At 41.7% G+C, this 11179-nt stretch overlaps 1 protein-coding gene across 1 annotated transcript in view; it reads left to right on the top strand.

The window, feature by feature from the left end:
- LOC119427356 (tyrosine-protein kinase fyna) overlaps positions 1-11179 on the top strand; it is a 31748-nt gene continuing 20569 nt past the window's right edge. Inside the window, exon 1 of the mRNA XM_037694958.1 lies at positions 1-241. The gene's annotated coding sequence lies outside the window, so the exon portion shown is untranslated. The remainder of the gene's footprint in view (positions 242-11179) is intronic.

Raw genomic sequence — 11179 nt, forward strand, 5'->3', positions numbered from 1 at the left:
GCTTTTATTTTGAAAGCGCCGCCGGAAGTTGTGCTCCAACGGCTTCGCCACGGTCGCAGCTAACACACGGCGGCGACTGGCGCTCGGGGTTCGGCAGGGACGAGTCTCCCTCCGCTTTTCTCCCTCTCTGTGAAGAAAAGAAAACACAGACCGAGAGGAGAGGGGGAAAAAAAACACACACACCAACAAATACTCCGAAGTTCTGCTTGAAAACTCCGATGGATTAATGTGATTTTCTGCGGTAAGCGTGATTTATTTCTCCTCTTTATTTCCAACTGGTGCACCCGCCTAGCTTGGCACCTATTTTTGCTCTCTGTGGACTGAATACGTCTCGGGGAGCGAAAGCAGAGGTTTCCTAAAAAAAAAAAAAAATAGACATTTTAATCGCTCCGATCCAGTCATCCGGCCTTGACGTGGGTGTAGGTTTGTCATATTAACGAGTAAGTTTGTGGGGAGGAATGGGGGAGAGAGAGGGCTGTGGGTGATGTTTTGCAGTCTGCGCCTGTGAAGAGGAGGCTCTTGTTGCAGCTGCAGCAGGGATGGATGGGCTGCAGAGCAGAACCACAAGGGCGTTCACAGAGCCAGCTGCAGACAGCCTCGTATCGATCCTCCTGCACATTAATCATCATATTCTTTAAAACTAATTGCGTTGGTATGTGTTCAGATGTCCAGTTAAAGCGCCTGATCGGGTTATGTGTTGTGTCTGGAGGGGCAGCCATCCATCTTGTGTAGACCAACACGGTGGGGTGAGATGAGCTTGGTGTTTCCCATCATGTGCAGTGAGTTAGGTAGTAGTTTTGGCAAGGATGACTGCACAGCTGGTCTGAGTGATGTTGCCATATGAATCAACCCCTCTGTCTATAAATAAGCAGTCGTATTAGACATGTAATGTTAAAGGCACTATATTCAAAAGTGTATCTGAACTATATCAAATGGTGCACGAAAGAGTTTGCCGCAGTAGTTTTCTCGATACAGTGTATCGACGTGCAATTCTAAAATGCAGGTATGCAGTAAATGTAAACAAAGTACTTTTTATCTGCGTACTTTACAAGACTGAGCATAAACATGAGCGATCCCATCAAACAACTTCCATAGGCTTTGGCTGTTTCTGTAGGTAAACAAACACGCGATGGTGAAGTCGTTCGCAAATTTTTAATTCAAGGATGCAGAAACAATTGATACGAGGACAAAAATGTGTGGATTTTGTATTTTAGTTCCTGCCCATCGTCCCTGCAACGAGTCGTCTTAGCGTTTTGCGTTGATAGTTTTGTAAAGCTAATTTTTCCCTTTAGACGAAAATCAGAATACGTTTACTTTCCTCCGAACAAAAAGTTTTCAGTGCAGTATTTTTCTTACATTTGGCAACAACTCAGTCACTTCTGAAGATACTTGTCTCTGAACTTGCTGTGGTGGTAGCTGAACCCTGACACATATTCTGATCGACTGCACGAGCTCGTTGTTGAAAACTTTGCCGTGAACTGTTTGGAGTCGACCGCGTCTCGTGAATTAGCTCACGCACCGCTGGACACATCTTTATTAAACTTTCAGGGAACAGTTATTGGATGTTCACCTGCAGCTCTTTTTTAACATTAATGAATTAGTTTGTTTATGGAGCCAGCCCAAACCCAGCGAACCTAGAAAACACCAAAATGTTTTTATTTGTTCTTCTTTCGGCTGCTCCCTTCTTCAGGGGTCGCCACAGTGAACGCACTCGCACAAAGACTTGATTGTTTTTATGCTGGATGTCCTTCCTGACACAACCACACACCCCCCCCCCCCGAGCTACCACAGCCTCTGTGTGGAGCAGAGAGCTTCATCTAGGGCGCCTGGGGGAGCAGGCGGTGGGGGTTAAGGGCCTTGCTCAAGGGCCCAAAGTGGTCAGAGTCAGAGATTTGTCATTCGCATCTCATGTGGTGGAACAGGATTGTGTACGCAGGGTCCCAGTTACATCCAGCAATAAAATATAAAAGAAAAACAGTAATAAGATCTAAGATATGAACTGGTGGAGGCAGGTGTGGGTGCTACATCTTTCACACATTTTGATGTTGACGGTCCGGGGAGTTGAACCGGCGACCGACCGATCACAGGCCCACCTTCTCTAACCTCTTCACCACCACTCCCACACCGAAATGGTTCTAATCAAGTCTGTTTAATCGATATTGCGCTAGATTATGTGTTTCAGTGGCTGAGAGTCGTTCATAAGATATAACCTGACTGTTGGGTCTAGTTGGTGCACGAGATCGTAAAATGTGTCGTTTTTCAGGTTTGACAGCAACGACTCATCCTTTCTTTACAGAATCGTATCTAAAACTCTTAAGGCAGCGAGCAATATGGGTTCCTTCAAGTAATGCTAGGCCTTTTAAGTTGAATCTAATTCCTTCAGAATCTTTTTTTCTGTTTCCATTTCGTCTTCTGTTTGGTAAGTGTTTGTCTTAGGCACGGACCTGCCTGACTGTTTTACAGTGGGCTCGAGCCAACGTGACTCAGCCCACTCAGCTCACTGTGACACTACAATACAGTTAGGCTTCGACCACACACTGTATGAAGCTCAGCTGTGGCTTTCTGGACCGCCTCTGTTCATTCAGTGCACCAAGAATGTCTTGGAAGCGTCACATTGTCCTCCTAATCTTGCAGCCACGTAAAATGTGTCCATTGTCTTGTTGTTGATCCACTGAATGAACTCCGTTGTCTGACACAAGCAAATGTTGTAACTATTCGGAGAATGGCAGCCATAAGGAGGAGATTGTTCGTGTCGTATCAGTAAACAGAGCCGTGTGTTTGACGTGCATTTAAACGACGCACGACGGCGAATAATGCTCTAATGGTCTTGGTTGACCCAGCAAAAAGTCTGATTTTGGGTCTTGAATAAGGTCAAAGCGTGTGCAGTGTCAGTGGGAGGAGAGTGGGAGCAGTGATCAATGATCTGAGTGTAGTCACCCTGCGTTTTAAACCAAACAGGGCCTGCTTTGTGACAGGACTGTTTGAATTGCAAAGTGCTCATACTCATCAGGGGTTTGTAAGTTAAGTGCTGGTAAATAATAAAAATATTCCACATGTAATGTCCAGACGAGCAAAGTTTCTCAGTCACATTTATAAAAGTCAGTATTTTAATGCAGTTTTATTTTTGCCTCTATAGTTTTGGGTAAGATTTTTCATTTTGTGGCAATGTGGACCAGTTTGGTCCAAATACAGTAACGTAAAGAAATACATTTCTCAACTCAAATTAATAATTAAGAAGAACAAATATTACTCAAACTGCTTCTTTGTGCTATTTGTAACCCGTTCTAAATCAAAACACTTGTTTTGATCAGGTGTAGCGTACTATAACTTCTAGTATTTTTAAGTTTTATACTTTTTAAAATATTTAATTTATTTACAAAAAAAATCCCCATCAAAATACATTGAGATCACTTTGGTTTCCTCCAAAACGTTGTCCTCTGAAAATGCATTTACCCTATTTTTGTCTTGCTAATTTTAGCTTTTAGCTACAGATTTGCTCATTTTAGCTTTTAGCTATGCTATTGTTGAAAGCAGTTTATATAGTTTTGTTCAGGGTGGTATGATAGATACATTTTAATGCTTTGAAATGCGTGATGACAAAAATATTTAAAGCACAAAACATTTGTGGAAAATAAAGTTTCATTAACCCTTGGAAACAATCAGCCCATCATCGTAGCTTAACGAGCAATAAACATTTTGATTTATACACTTATTCTTAGTTTCCATAGCAGGTGAGATTGCATTTATTTGCAAAGGTCTAAAAAAAGAATAATTTAGAATAGCAGATGTGTCTGAAGATCATCCTGTCTCTCCACTTTACTGTATTGATTACTTACATTCTGTTATTATGGCTTCCAGCATTTAATGATCCTGTCAGTGTTTATCAGCTGCTGCTACAAAGCAAAGGGCGAGTGACGATGTGTTTCCATTGTTTGTGTTTGTTTACGAAAATATTTCATAAAGGACTAGATCAGTTTTAATGAAACTTAGGTAACCGGATGTACCGCAATTCAAAATGGCCACCACAGCTAAAGAAAAGGCTCCTAGACATCACATTAATATCTATAACTCAGTCAGTCCTACGTGTATTGTGATACAGTTTGTTGTGGTGGTAGCCGAGTTATTTACAACTAGTCCTGTCGCGATAAACAATAAATCAATTAATCGCGTGATAAATAAAAATTATTGACCTCATTTTCATTTATTGGCTTTATCGTTTCTTCGTGTCTCTCTTTCCAAAGACACTGGATGATACAAAGACTCAACTAACTTCACTGACCCCTCCCTTTCTCTTTTCTCGTTAGAATCTGTTTTAACCATCTAAAATCACGTTTTTGGATCTTTAAAAGCAGCTAAGCTGAGAAGCTAAGTTACGAGCTAAGCTAACAGGCCGACATTGGGGGAAAAAAACCTCCGTCTTGTCGAAGCTCCAAAATTCACGGTTGAAACCCGTGCCTTTGTCTAAAAAGTTGTTTTTCTCTGCAAAAAGAAGCTGAGAAGTTGTTTACTTATTTTTAGCTTTGTGTGACAAATGCTATGCTAAAGAACTCAAACCACACAGAGCGTCCGCCATTAAGAGAACTGAAAAACAGGAATGAGAGACAGCCCATGTCACGTCAAGGGGCCTCCCTCCCATTTTTTTTAATAAAAGAGACGCGCTGCTTGCTCCCTCACTATCCATCCTTCAGTTCAAGCAGTCTTATACTACCATCCAGTGGTGAAAAAAGGTACTACACACAAAAATTAACCAACATTTCTTCTTAAATTTGACAATAATTACAAATTATTGTCAAATTTCAAACAGTATTATCCATCCATTATCTTTACCCGCTTCTTCCATTTTGGGTCACGAGGGTCGCCGGTGCCCATGTCCAGCCATCATTGTGCGAGGGGCGGGGTACACCCTGGACAGTTCTCTAGTCCATCACAGGGACACATGGAGACAAACCATCATTCACGCTTTCTCTCACACCTAGGGACAATTTAGAGTTACCAACCAGTATAACATGCATGTTTTTGGTCTGTGGGAGGAAACCCGCAGAAAACCCACGCATGCACGGAGAGAATGTGCAAACTCCACCCAGACAGGCCCCCAGACCGGGATTTGAACCGCGAACCTGTTCGCTGAGAGGCAGCAGCTCTACCAGTTGCGCCACCGTGCTGCCCAACAATATTATCGTTTATCACAATAATTTCTGAGACAATTAATCGCCCAGCAAAATTTGTTATCGTGACGGGCCTATTTGCAACATATACTTTAAATGCGATATCTCAGGATACTGTGTGAGATTGGGGGCGATGTTATTTACAACTCCATTGATTCTCAGTTTTAGATGATTTTAATTTAAAATTCTGACATAAAAGGCGGTGGGCGAATCCTTTAAGGATTGCTGGTCTTTTAATTGTATTGTAATTTTTCATGAAGTTCAGACATTTGTGATAGCTTCACTATCCAGTTTTTTTTTAGACTTATGCTCATTAATACCTATCAGGTCATGTTTAGTCGTTTTTATTTTCCGGCCATGATTAACTTGTGTTTCTGCATCAAAATCAAACCGTACCAATCTTCCGTCGTCTCGGCCTTTTTTCTGTCGACGCTTCAGACATTTTACAGCAACAGTCCCGTCCTATAGGTCGTTTCTCATCACAATGTCATTCTGGGCCCTTCTTCTAGCCAAGCTGTTGGTTTGGCTCTGAAAATAGCACAGTGATTATTCTCACAGAGGCTGAGGTGGTCACGCGATACATAAAGGAAAAGAGCAAGGCCCGAGGCTTCTACAGCTCGGTCTGCTTTCTTCAGAGGGGAAAGTTGTGTCGCAAGTCAAGATCTGGTGTCTGTACATCTTCAACGGAGAACTAAAGGCACGATGCTACAGGGATTTAACTTGGCATTTTAATATAGTGTGCAGTGTTGACTCGTCTTTCTAATATAATAACAGAATATTGGTTTATGTGAGCGCACTCTTTTTGTAAAAGAGTGTCTGACATTTTATGTTTCTGTGAAACTGGTGTTGGATTAACCTAATCTGATAAATCTGTTTATGTCTTGAAACTTTTCCTCATATAAACGTGGTGAGCTGCATGTTTTAATTGGAGGCCTTGTATTCCTTGAAGGTATGCTTGTTGCCCGTCGCCTTTCATGTCTGGGTATTAAACTATAATTGGACCGAGATATGAAAAAAACAGCACTGTTTTGGTCAAATCTTGTAAATTATGTAATGTTTAATCTCACATAAAATGTGTTGGCACTCAGATTATGTTGAGAATGCTTCTCATCTACTACCACATTAAACTTTAGTTCAACATCTGTATTTGTTCTGTGTTGGTTAGGCAGTAGCTGTGAATTTTAGAATGACTCAAATTCATTAGTTGTACATGTACATCCAATGATTACTTTCTTTGAGATATTTTGCTAACAGAAAGGTACTGTTGACATTCAGTTTATGTTTGAATCAAAGCTGTGCAATGTGTAGCTCGTTGAGGAAGTTTTGTAGATTACTCTCAGCTACCACCACGCCAAATATCTGTAATATTAATATCAGTTGCATGTGGTGGCCATCTTTCATTGGATTTATTCCAAAAGGTAATCATTTGTAGACGTACATCCAGTTCTTACTTTTTAATCCATCAATTTTCTTCCGCTTATCCGGGGTCAGGTCGCGGGGCAGCTTAAGTAGGGCGGCCCAGACTTCTCTCTCCCCAGCCACTTGGTCCAGCTCCTCCGGGGGAATCCCGAGGCGTTCCCAGGCCAGCCGTCCCTCCAGCGTGTCCTGGGTCGTCCTCTGGGTCTCCTCCCGGTGGGACGTGTCCGGAACACCTCACCAAGGAGGCGTCCAGAAGGCATCTTAAACAGATGCCCAAGCCACCTCAACTGGCTCCTCTCAACGTGGAGAAGCAGCGGCTCTACTCTGAGACCCTCCCGGATGATCGAGCTTCTCACCCTATCTCTAAGGGAGAGCCCAGACACCCTGCGGAGAAAACTAATTTCTGCCGCCTGTATCCGTGATCGCGTTCTTTCGGTCACAACCCAAAGCTCGTGACCATAGATGAGTGTAGGAACGTAGATCGACTGGTAAATTGAGAGCTTCGCCTTTTGACTCAGCTCTCTCTTCACCACGACAGACCGGTGCATCGCCTGCTTCACTGCAGACGCTGCACCTATCCGCCTATCAATCTCCCACTCCATTTTTACCTCATTTGTGAACAAGACCACAAGATATTGAACTCCTCTACTTGGGGCAGGACCTCCTCCCCGACCTGGAGAGGGCACTCTACCCTTTTCTGGCTCAAGACCATGGCCTCGGATTTGGACTAACTGATCTTCATCCCGGTCGCGTCACACTCTGCTGCGAACCGCTCCAGTGAAAGCTGTAGATCACGACCTGATGAAGCCAACAGGACCACGTCATCTGCAAAAAACAGAGACACAATCCTAAGGCCACCAAACTACTTTTTAAACGTTTCTATAAAATGTATCCAGTGGTTAATGAGATATTTTGCTAACAGACGGTCAGAGATGACCCCAATAAACTTTAAAACCCAGATCTCATTCGATCAGTTAGTGTTCAAAGAATAAGTTGGGGGTAACTCTCAACTACTACCACGCCTAAACTTAGCTCAATGTCTGTCAAATCGGTTAAGCTATAAGGGCTTTGCTACAATGTATTGAGTAATTTATATTTTGCTAACACGGCAGAGAAACTAACACGTATGCGCACGGACACATTCAAAAACGGTGTAGTCCTTTTCCATAAAAGTGAGCACCGAGTTTAAAGATTAACACTCAGGAAACTCATAAACTGACCTAGATCATTGTGTGTAGCAGAAATATTCTTCATACGGTTTGCAGAAAGTCCCTGCTCTGATCTGCAGAAGGTTTTTTTTTTAATCCTTACAGGCACAATGGTGACACGAGATCTCACCTCATTTACTCTGATCCCTCCAGGAGTGAAGGCAGAGCTATTTCAATCTCTGCAGAGACGCCAAGACACAGACGTTAACCCTTTTATTCCCGTTAGTTCAGTATGTTTTCTTGCTTACGCAGTTCTTACTTTCAAACACACTCATACGTTTGAGACGTTTTTGGTTTTGTAGGGCTGAGGGATGAGTAAAACCTAATGTTTGGACAGGATGAACCCTGGAATGCACACAAACACTGGAAGCCCAAAGAAAAAACTTAAAACGTTGATAAATTACACAAATAAGTAAATGTACTGTACTTGTATATCACTTTTCTATCTTATCAAGACACTTAAAGCTCTTTACAATCTGTCTCATTTACCCATTCACACAGCTCTATACTAGATCTATACACAAACTAATCAGAGCTTTATCACATTCATACACTGATGGGACACACATCGGAGGCAATGAGGGGTTCAGTGTCTTGCCCAGGGACACTTCAACATGTGACTACTGCTGGAATCAAACCCCCAACTCTCCCATTGGAGGACGACTGCTCTAACCACTCAGGCACAGCCGCCCGTAAGCTGTCGTGACAATGTGATTTAAATAGCAATACAATACAATACAATACAATACAATACAATACAATACAATACAATACAATACAATACAATACAATTTAAATGACCAAAACTCAAAGAGACACAAAGACAACCCAGACATGGCGTGAAGCACACACAATGTCAGACTGAAGATGAAGTGAAAGCTGAGAGACTTTATGGACAGGAGCTGATGAAGAGGAGACTCCTGGGCTTAATGACAACTGGGAACAGGTGAGAGTGGGTGGGGCAGGAGCTGAGGACCAGAAACTGACTGAGGAACACTGAGAAAACTAAAACGCACACAAATAAGAAAAAAGGTTTAAAATAACAAACACCAAAAAGCTACTATCTGGACACAGCCACACATGATTTTAGCACAAGATCTTTAAAAATGGCCTGAATTTTTGTGATTTCCAAGGTCAGTTGGCAGTGGCAGCCATTTTAAATTGGGTTGACTCTAGAAGTAAACCAGGTGTAGATGCAACATGTAAAGACGATTTCTCTTTTATTGGCAGGCGGTAACGATAAATGTCAAATTGGTGTGCTTGTCCTTTTACCAGCTGGTATTTGGGCCACCAATTCTTCACCAAAATACTTGCTGATGGAGGGAAATTGTAGACCAGACGTGCTACAAATAATTTTCTGCTCACTTCTGTCAGCTGAACTGTAGGGAGGGGACTCTGTAAACACCAGGAGATTGGAGATATGAACATAATCATAAGCAAAGATTACTTGACATGTGGAGGATTACTGAAGACGCTACAGTTTTCCTTGTATTTATTTCTGTGCGTGATCTCAACCTCGGTTAGCCGATCGTACGGTAATGCCTGCTTCTATGGCCTTGTTTCCCTTTCAGAGGAGTTTATGGGCCGTTATTGGCAGCCATGAATCAGAACGATCGCTCTATGCAGTGGTTTCTGTCTCCTGTTAGTTAACCTGGGTGGAATAATACTGTCCTGAATGAAGTAAACAAGGGTTGGGATTTTGTTTTTGCAATTTTGATGGAAAAACTATTTTACTTTACAGTTTTAAGGCTGCTGCCTTTGTCTTAGTGCATCCTTTTGACAAGATAAGGTCCTTTTGTCAATTGCAATCAAATAAAAAAATTCATTTGTGGTTAAATTGTGACCAACAAAATCACAAGATATTCAGAGAAACATCAAAATGTTGCAATTTATTTGTTGTTACAGGTTTTAAGTACCAAATCTAGTACTTACAAGCAAAAATATGTCTATTTCCTTTCAACTTTGTGCCTCCAACCAGTTGCAGCCCAGTGGGATTCTGGCCTTAGTTTGAAGTTGAATAAAAAGAGAGTTTGCAAAAAAACCAGTTTGTTGTGTCAGTTTTAGTGGATTTGACTTACCATTAATGTGTCAGCTGTGATGGTGCCTGAGGCTGTTTCACAAAGGAGATTCCAGTAAACTAGTATGAGAGGAAAAAATCTGTGTTTCACCAAACTGTCAGCGCGTTCAGACGTAACCTGTGTCAGAAACGTAACTTATCTGAACAGTGGCTGAGATACAGAGCACCTCTGTTGTTGGGATGCAGCTGTAACCAGAAAGTTAGCCTCGCTAACCACTAATTTGCTAACTCAAAAAAAATTAGCTTTGCTAACGCTAAACCACTAAACAGAAAAAAATAAATAAATTCTGGAAGCTAATGCTAAAGTGTTAACTTTTAGTTGGGGCGGTTGTGGCTGAGTGGTTAGAGCAGTCGTCCTCCAATGCAAGAGTTTGGGGTTCGATTCCAGCAGCAGTCACATGCTGAAGTGTCCCTGGGCAAGACACTGAACCCCTCACTGCCTCCGATGTGTGTCCCATCAGTGTATGAATGTGATAAAGCTCTGATTATTCTCCGTAGAGATCTGGTAGAGTTCTGTATGAATGAGAAAATGAGGCACAGATTGTTGTAAAGAGCTTTGAGTTTCTTGATAAGATAGAAAGGTGCTACTATACAAGTGCAGTCCATTTATCATTTAGTAATGTGACAACGTTGTAAGTGACACAACTCAAAACAGTTCATGATACACAAGTAAAGTGTCCATGTCCCGTTCAGAGGAGAGCTTTCAGAAATTAATCTGGTCCAGCAGAACCAAAGAGGCGGAGCAGAACTCCGCTATGCTGAAGCAGAGTGATGCATTCAATGTGTGTCGGACGTCTCCCTCGTGTCATTTACTATAATGAATTAACTCACTTTAACAATCCTCTTTGTGGTTAACTATTTTTATAAACTTACTACAAAGTTGCTGTGCGTCATCATCAAGATTCTCTAGATAATAAATCTGTGTGTATTAAAAGTGAAGCTGTGTGAAATGTGTGAGAGAGTCACGTCCCAGAGACAGTGAGCGTTGCAAAGCATGCTGGGTATGAATTTTGTGTGCAATGTTTCTGACTGTTGACATTGTTTCTGACTGTTTACATTGTTTCTGAGTGTTTACATTGTTTCTGACTGTTTACATTGTTTCTGACTGTTGACATTGTTTCTGACTGTTGACATTGTTTCTGACTGTTGACATTGTTTCTGACTGTTTACAATGTTTCTGACTGTTTACAATGTTTCTGACTGTTTACAATGTTTCTGACTGTTTACATTGTTTCTGACTGTTTACAATGTTTCTGACTGTTTACATTGTTTCTGACTGTTTACATTGTATCTGACTGTTTACAATGTTT

Source organism: Nematolebias whitei, chromosome 21 (genome assembly GCF_014905685.2).
Source record: "Nematolebias whitei isolate Nwh7 chromosome 21, NemWhi1, whole genome shotgun sequence".
Classification (NCBI taxonomy): domain Eukaryota; kingdom Metazoa; phylum Chordata; class Actinopteri; order Cyprinodontiformes; family Rivulidae; genus Nematolebias; species Nematolebias whitei.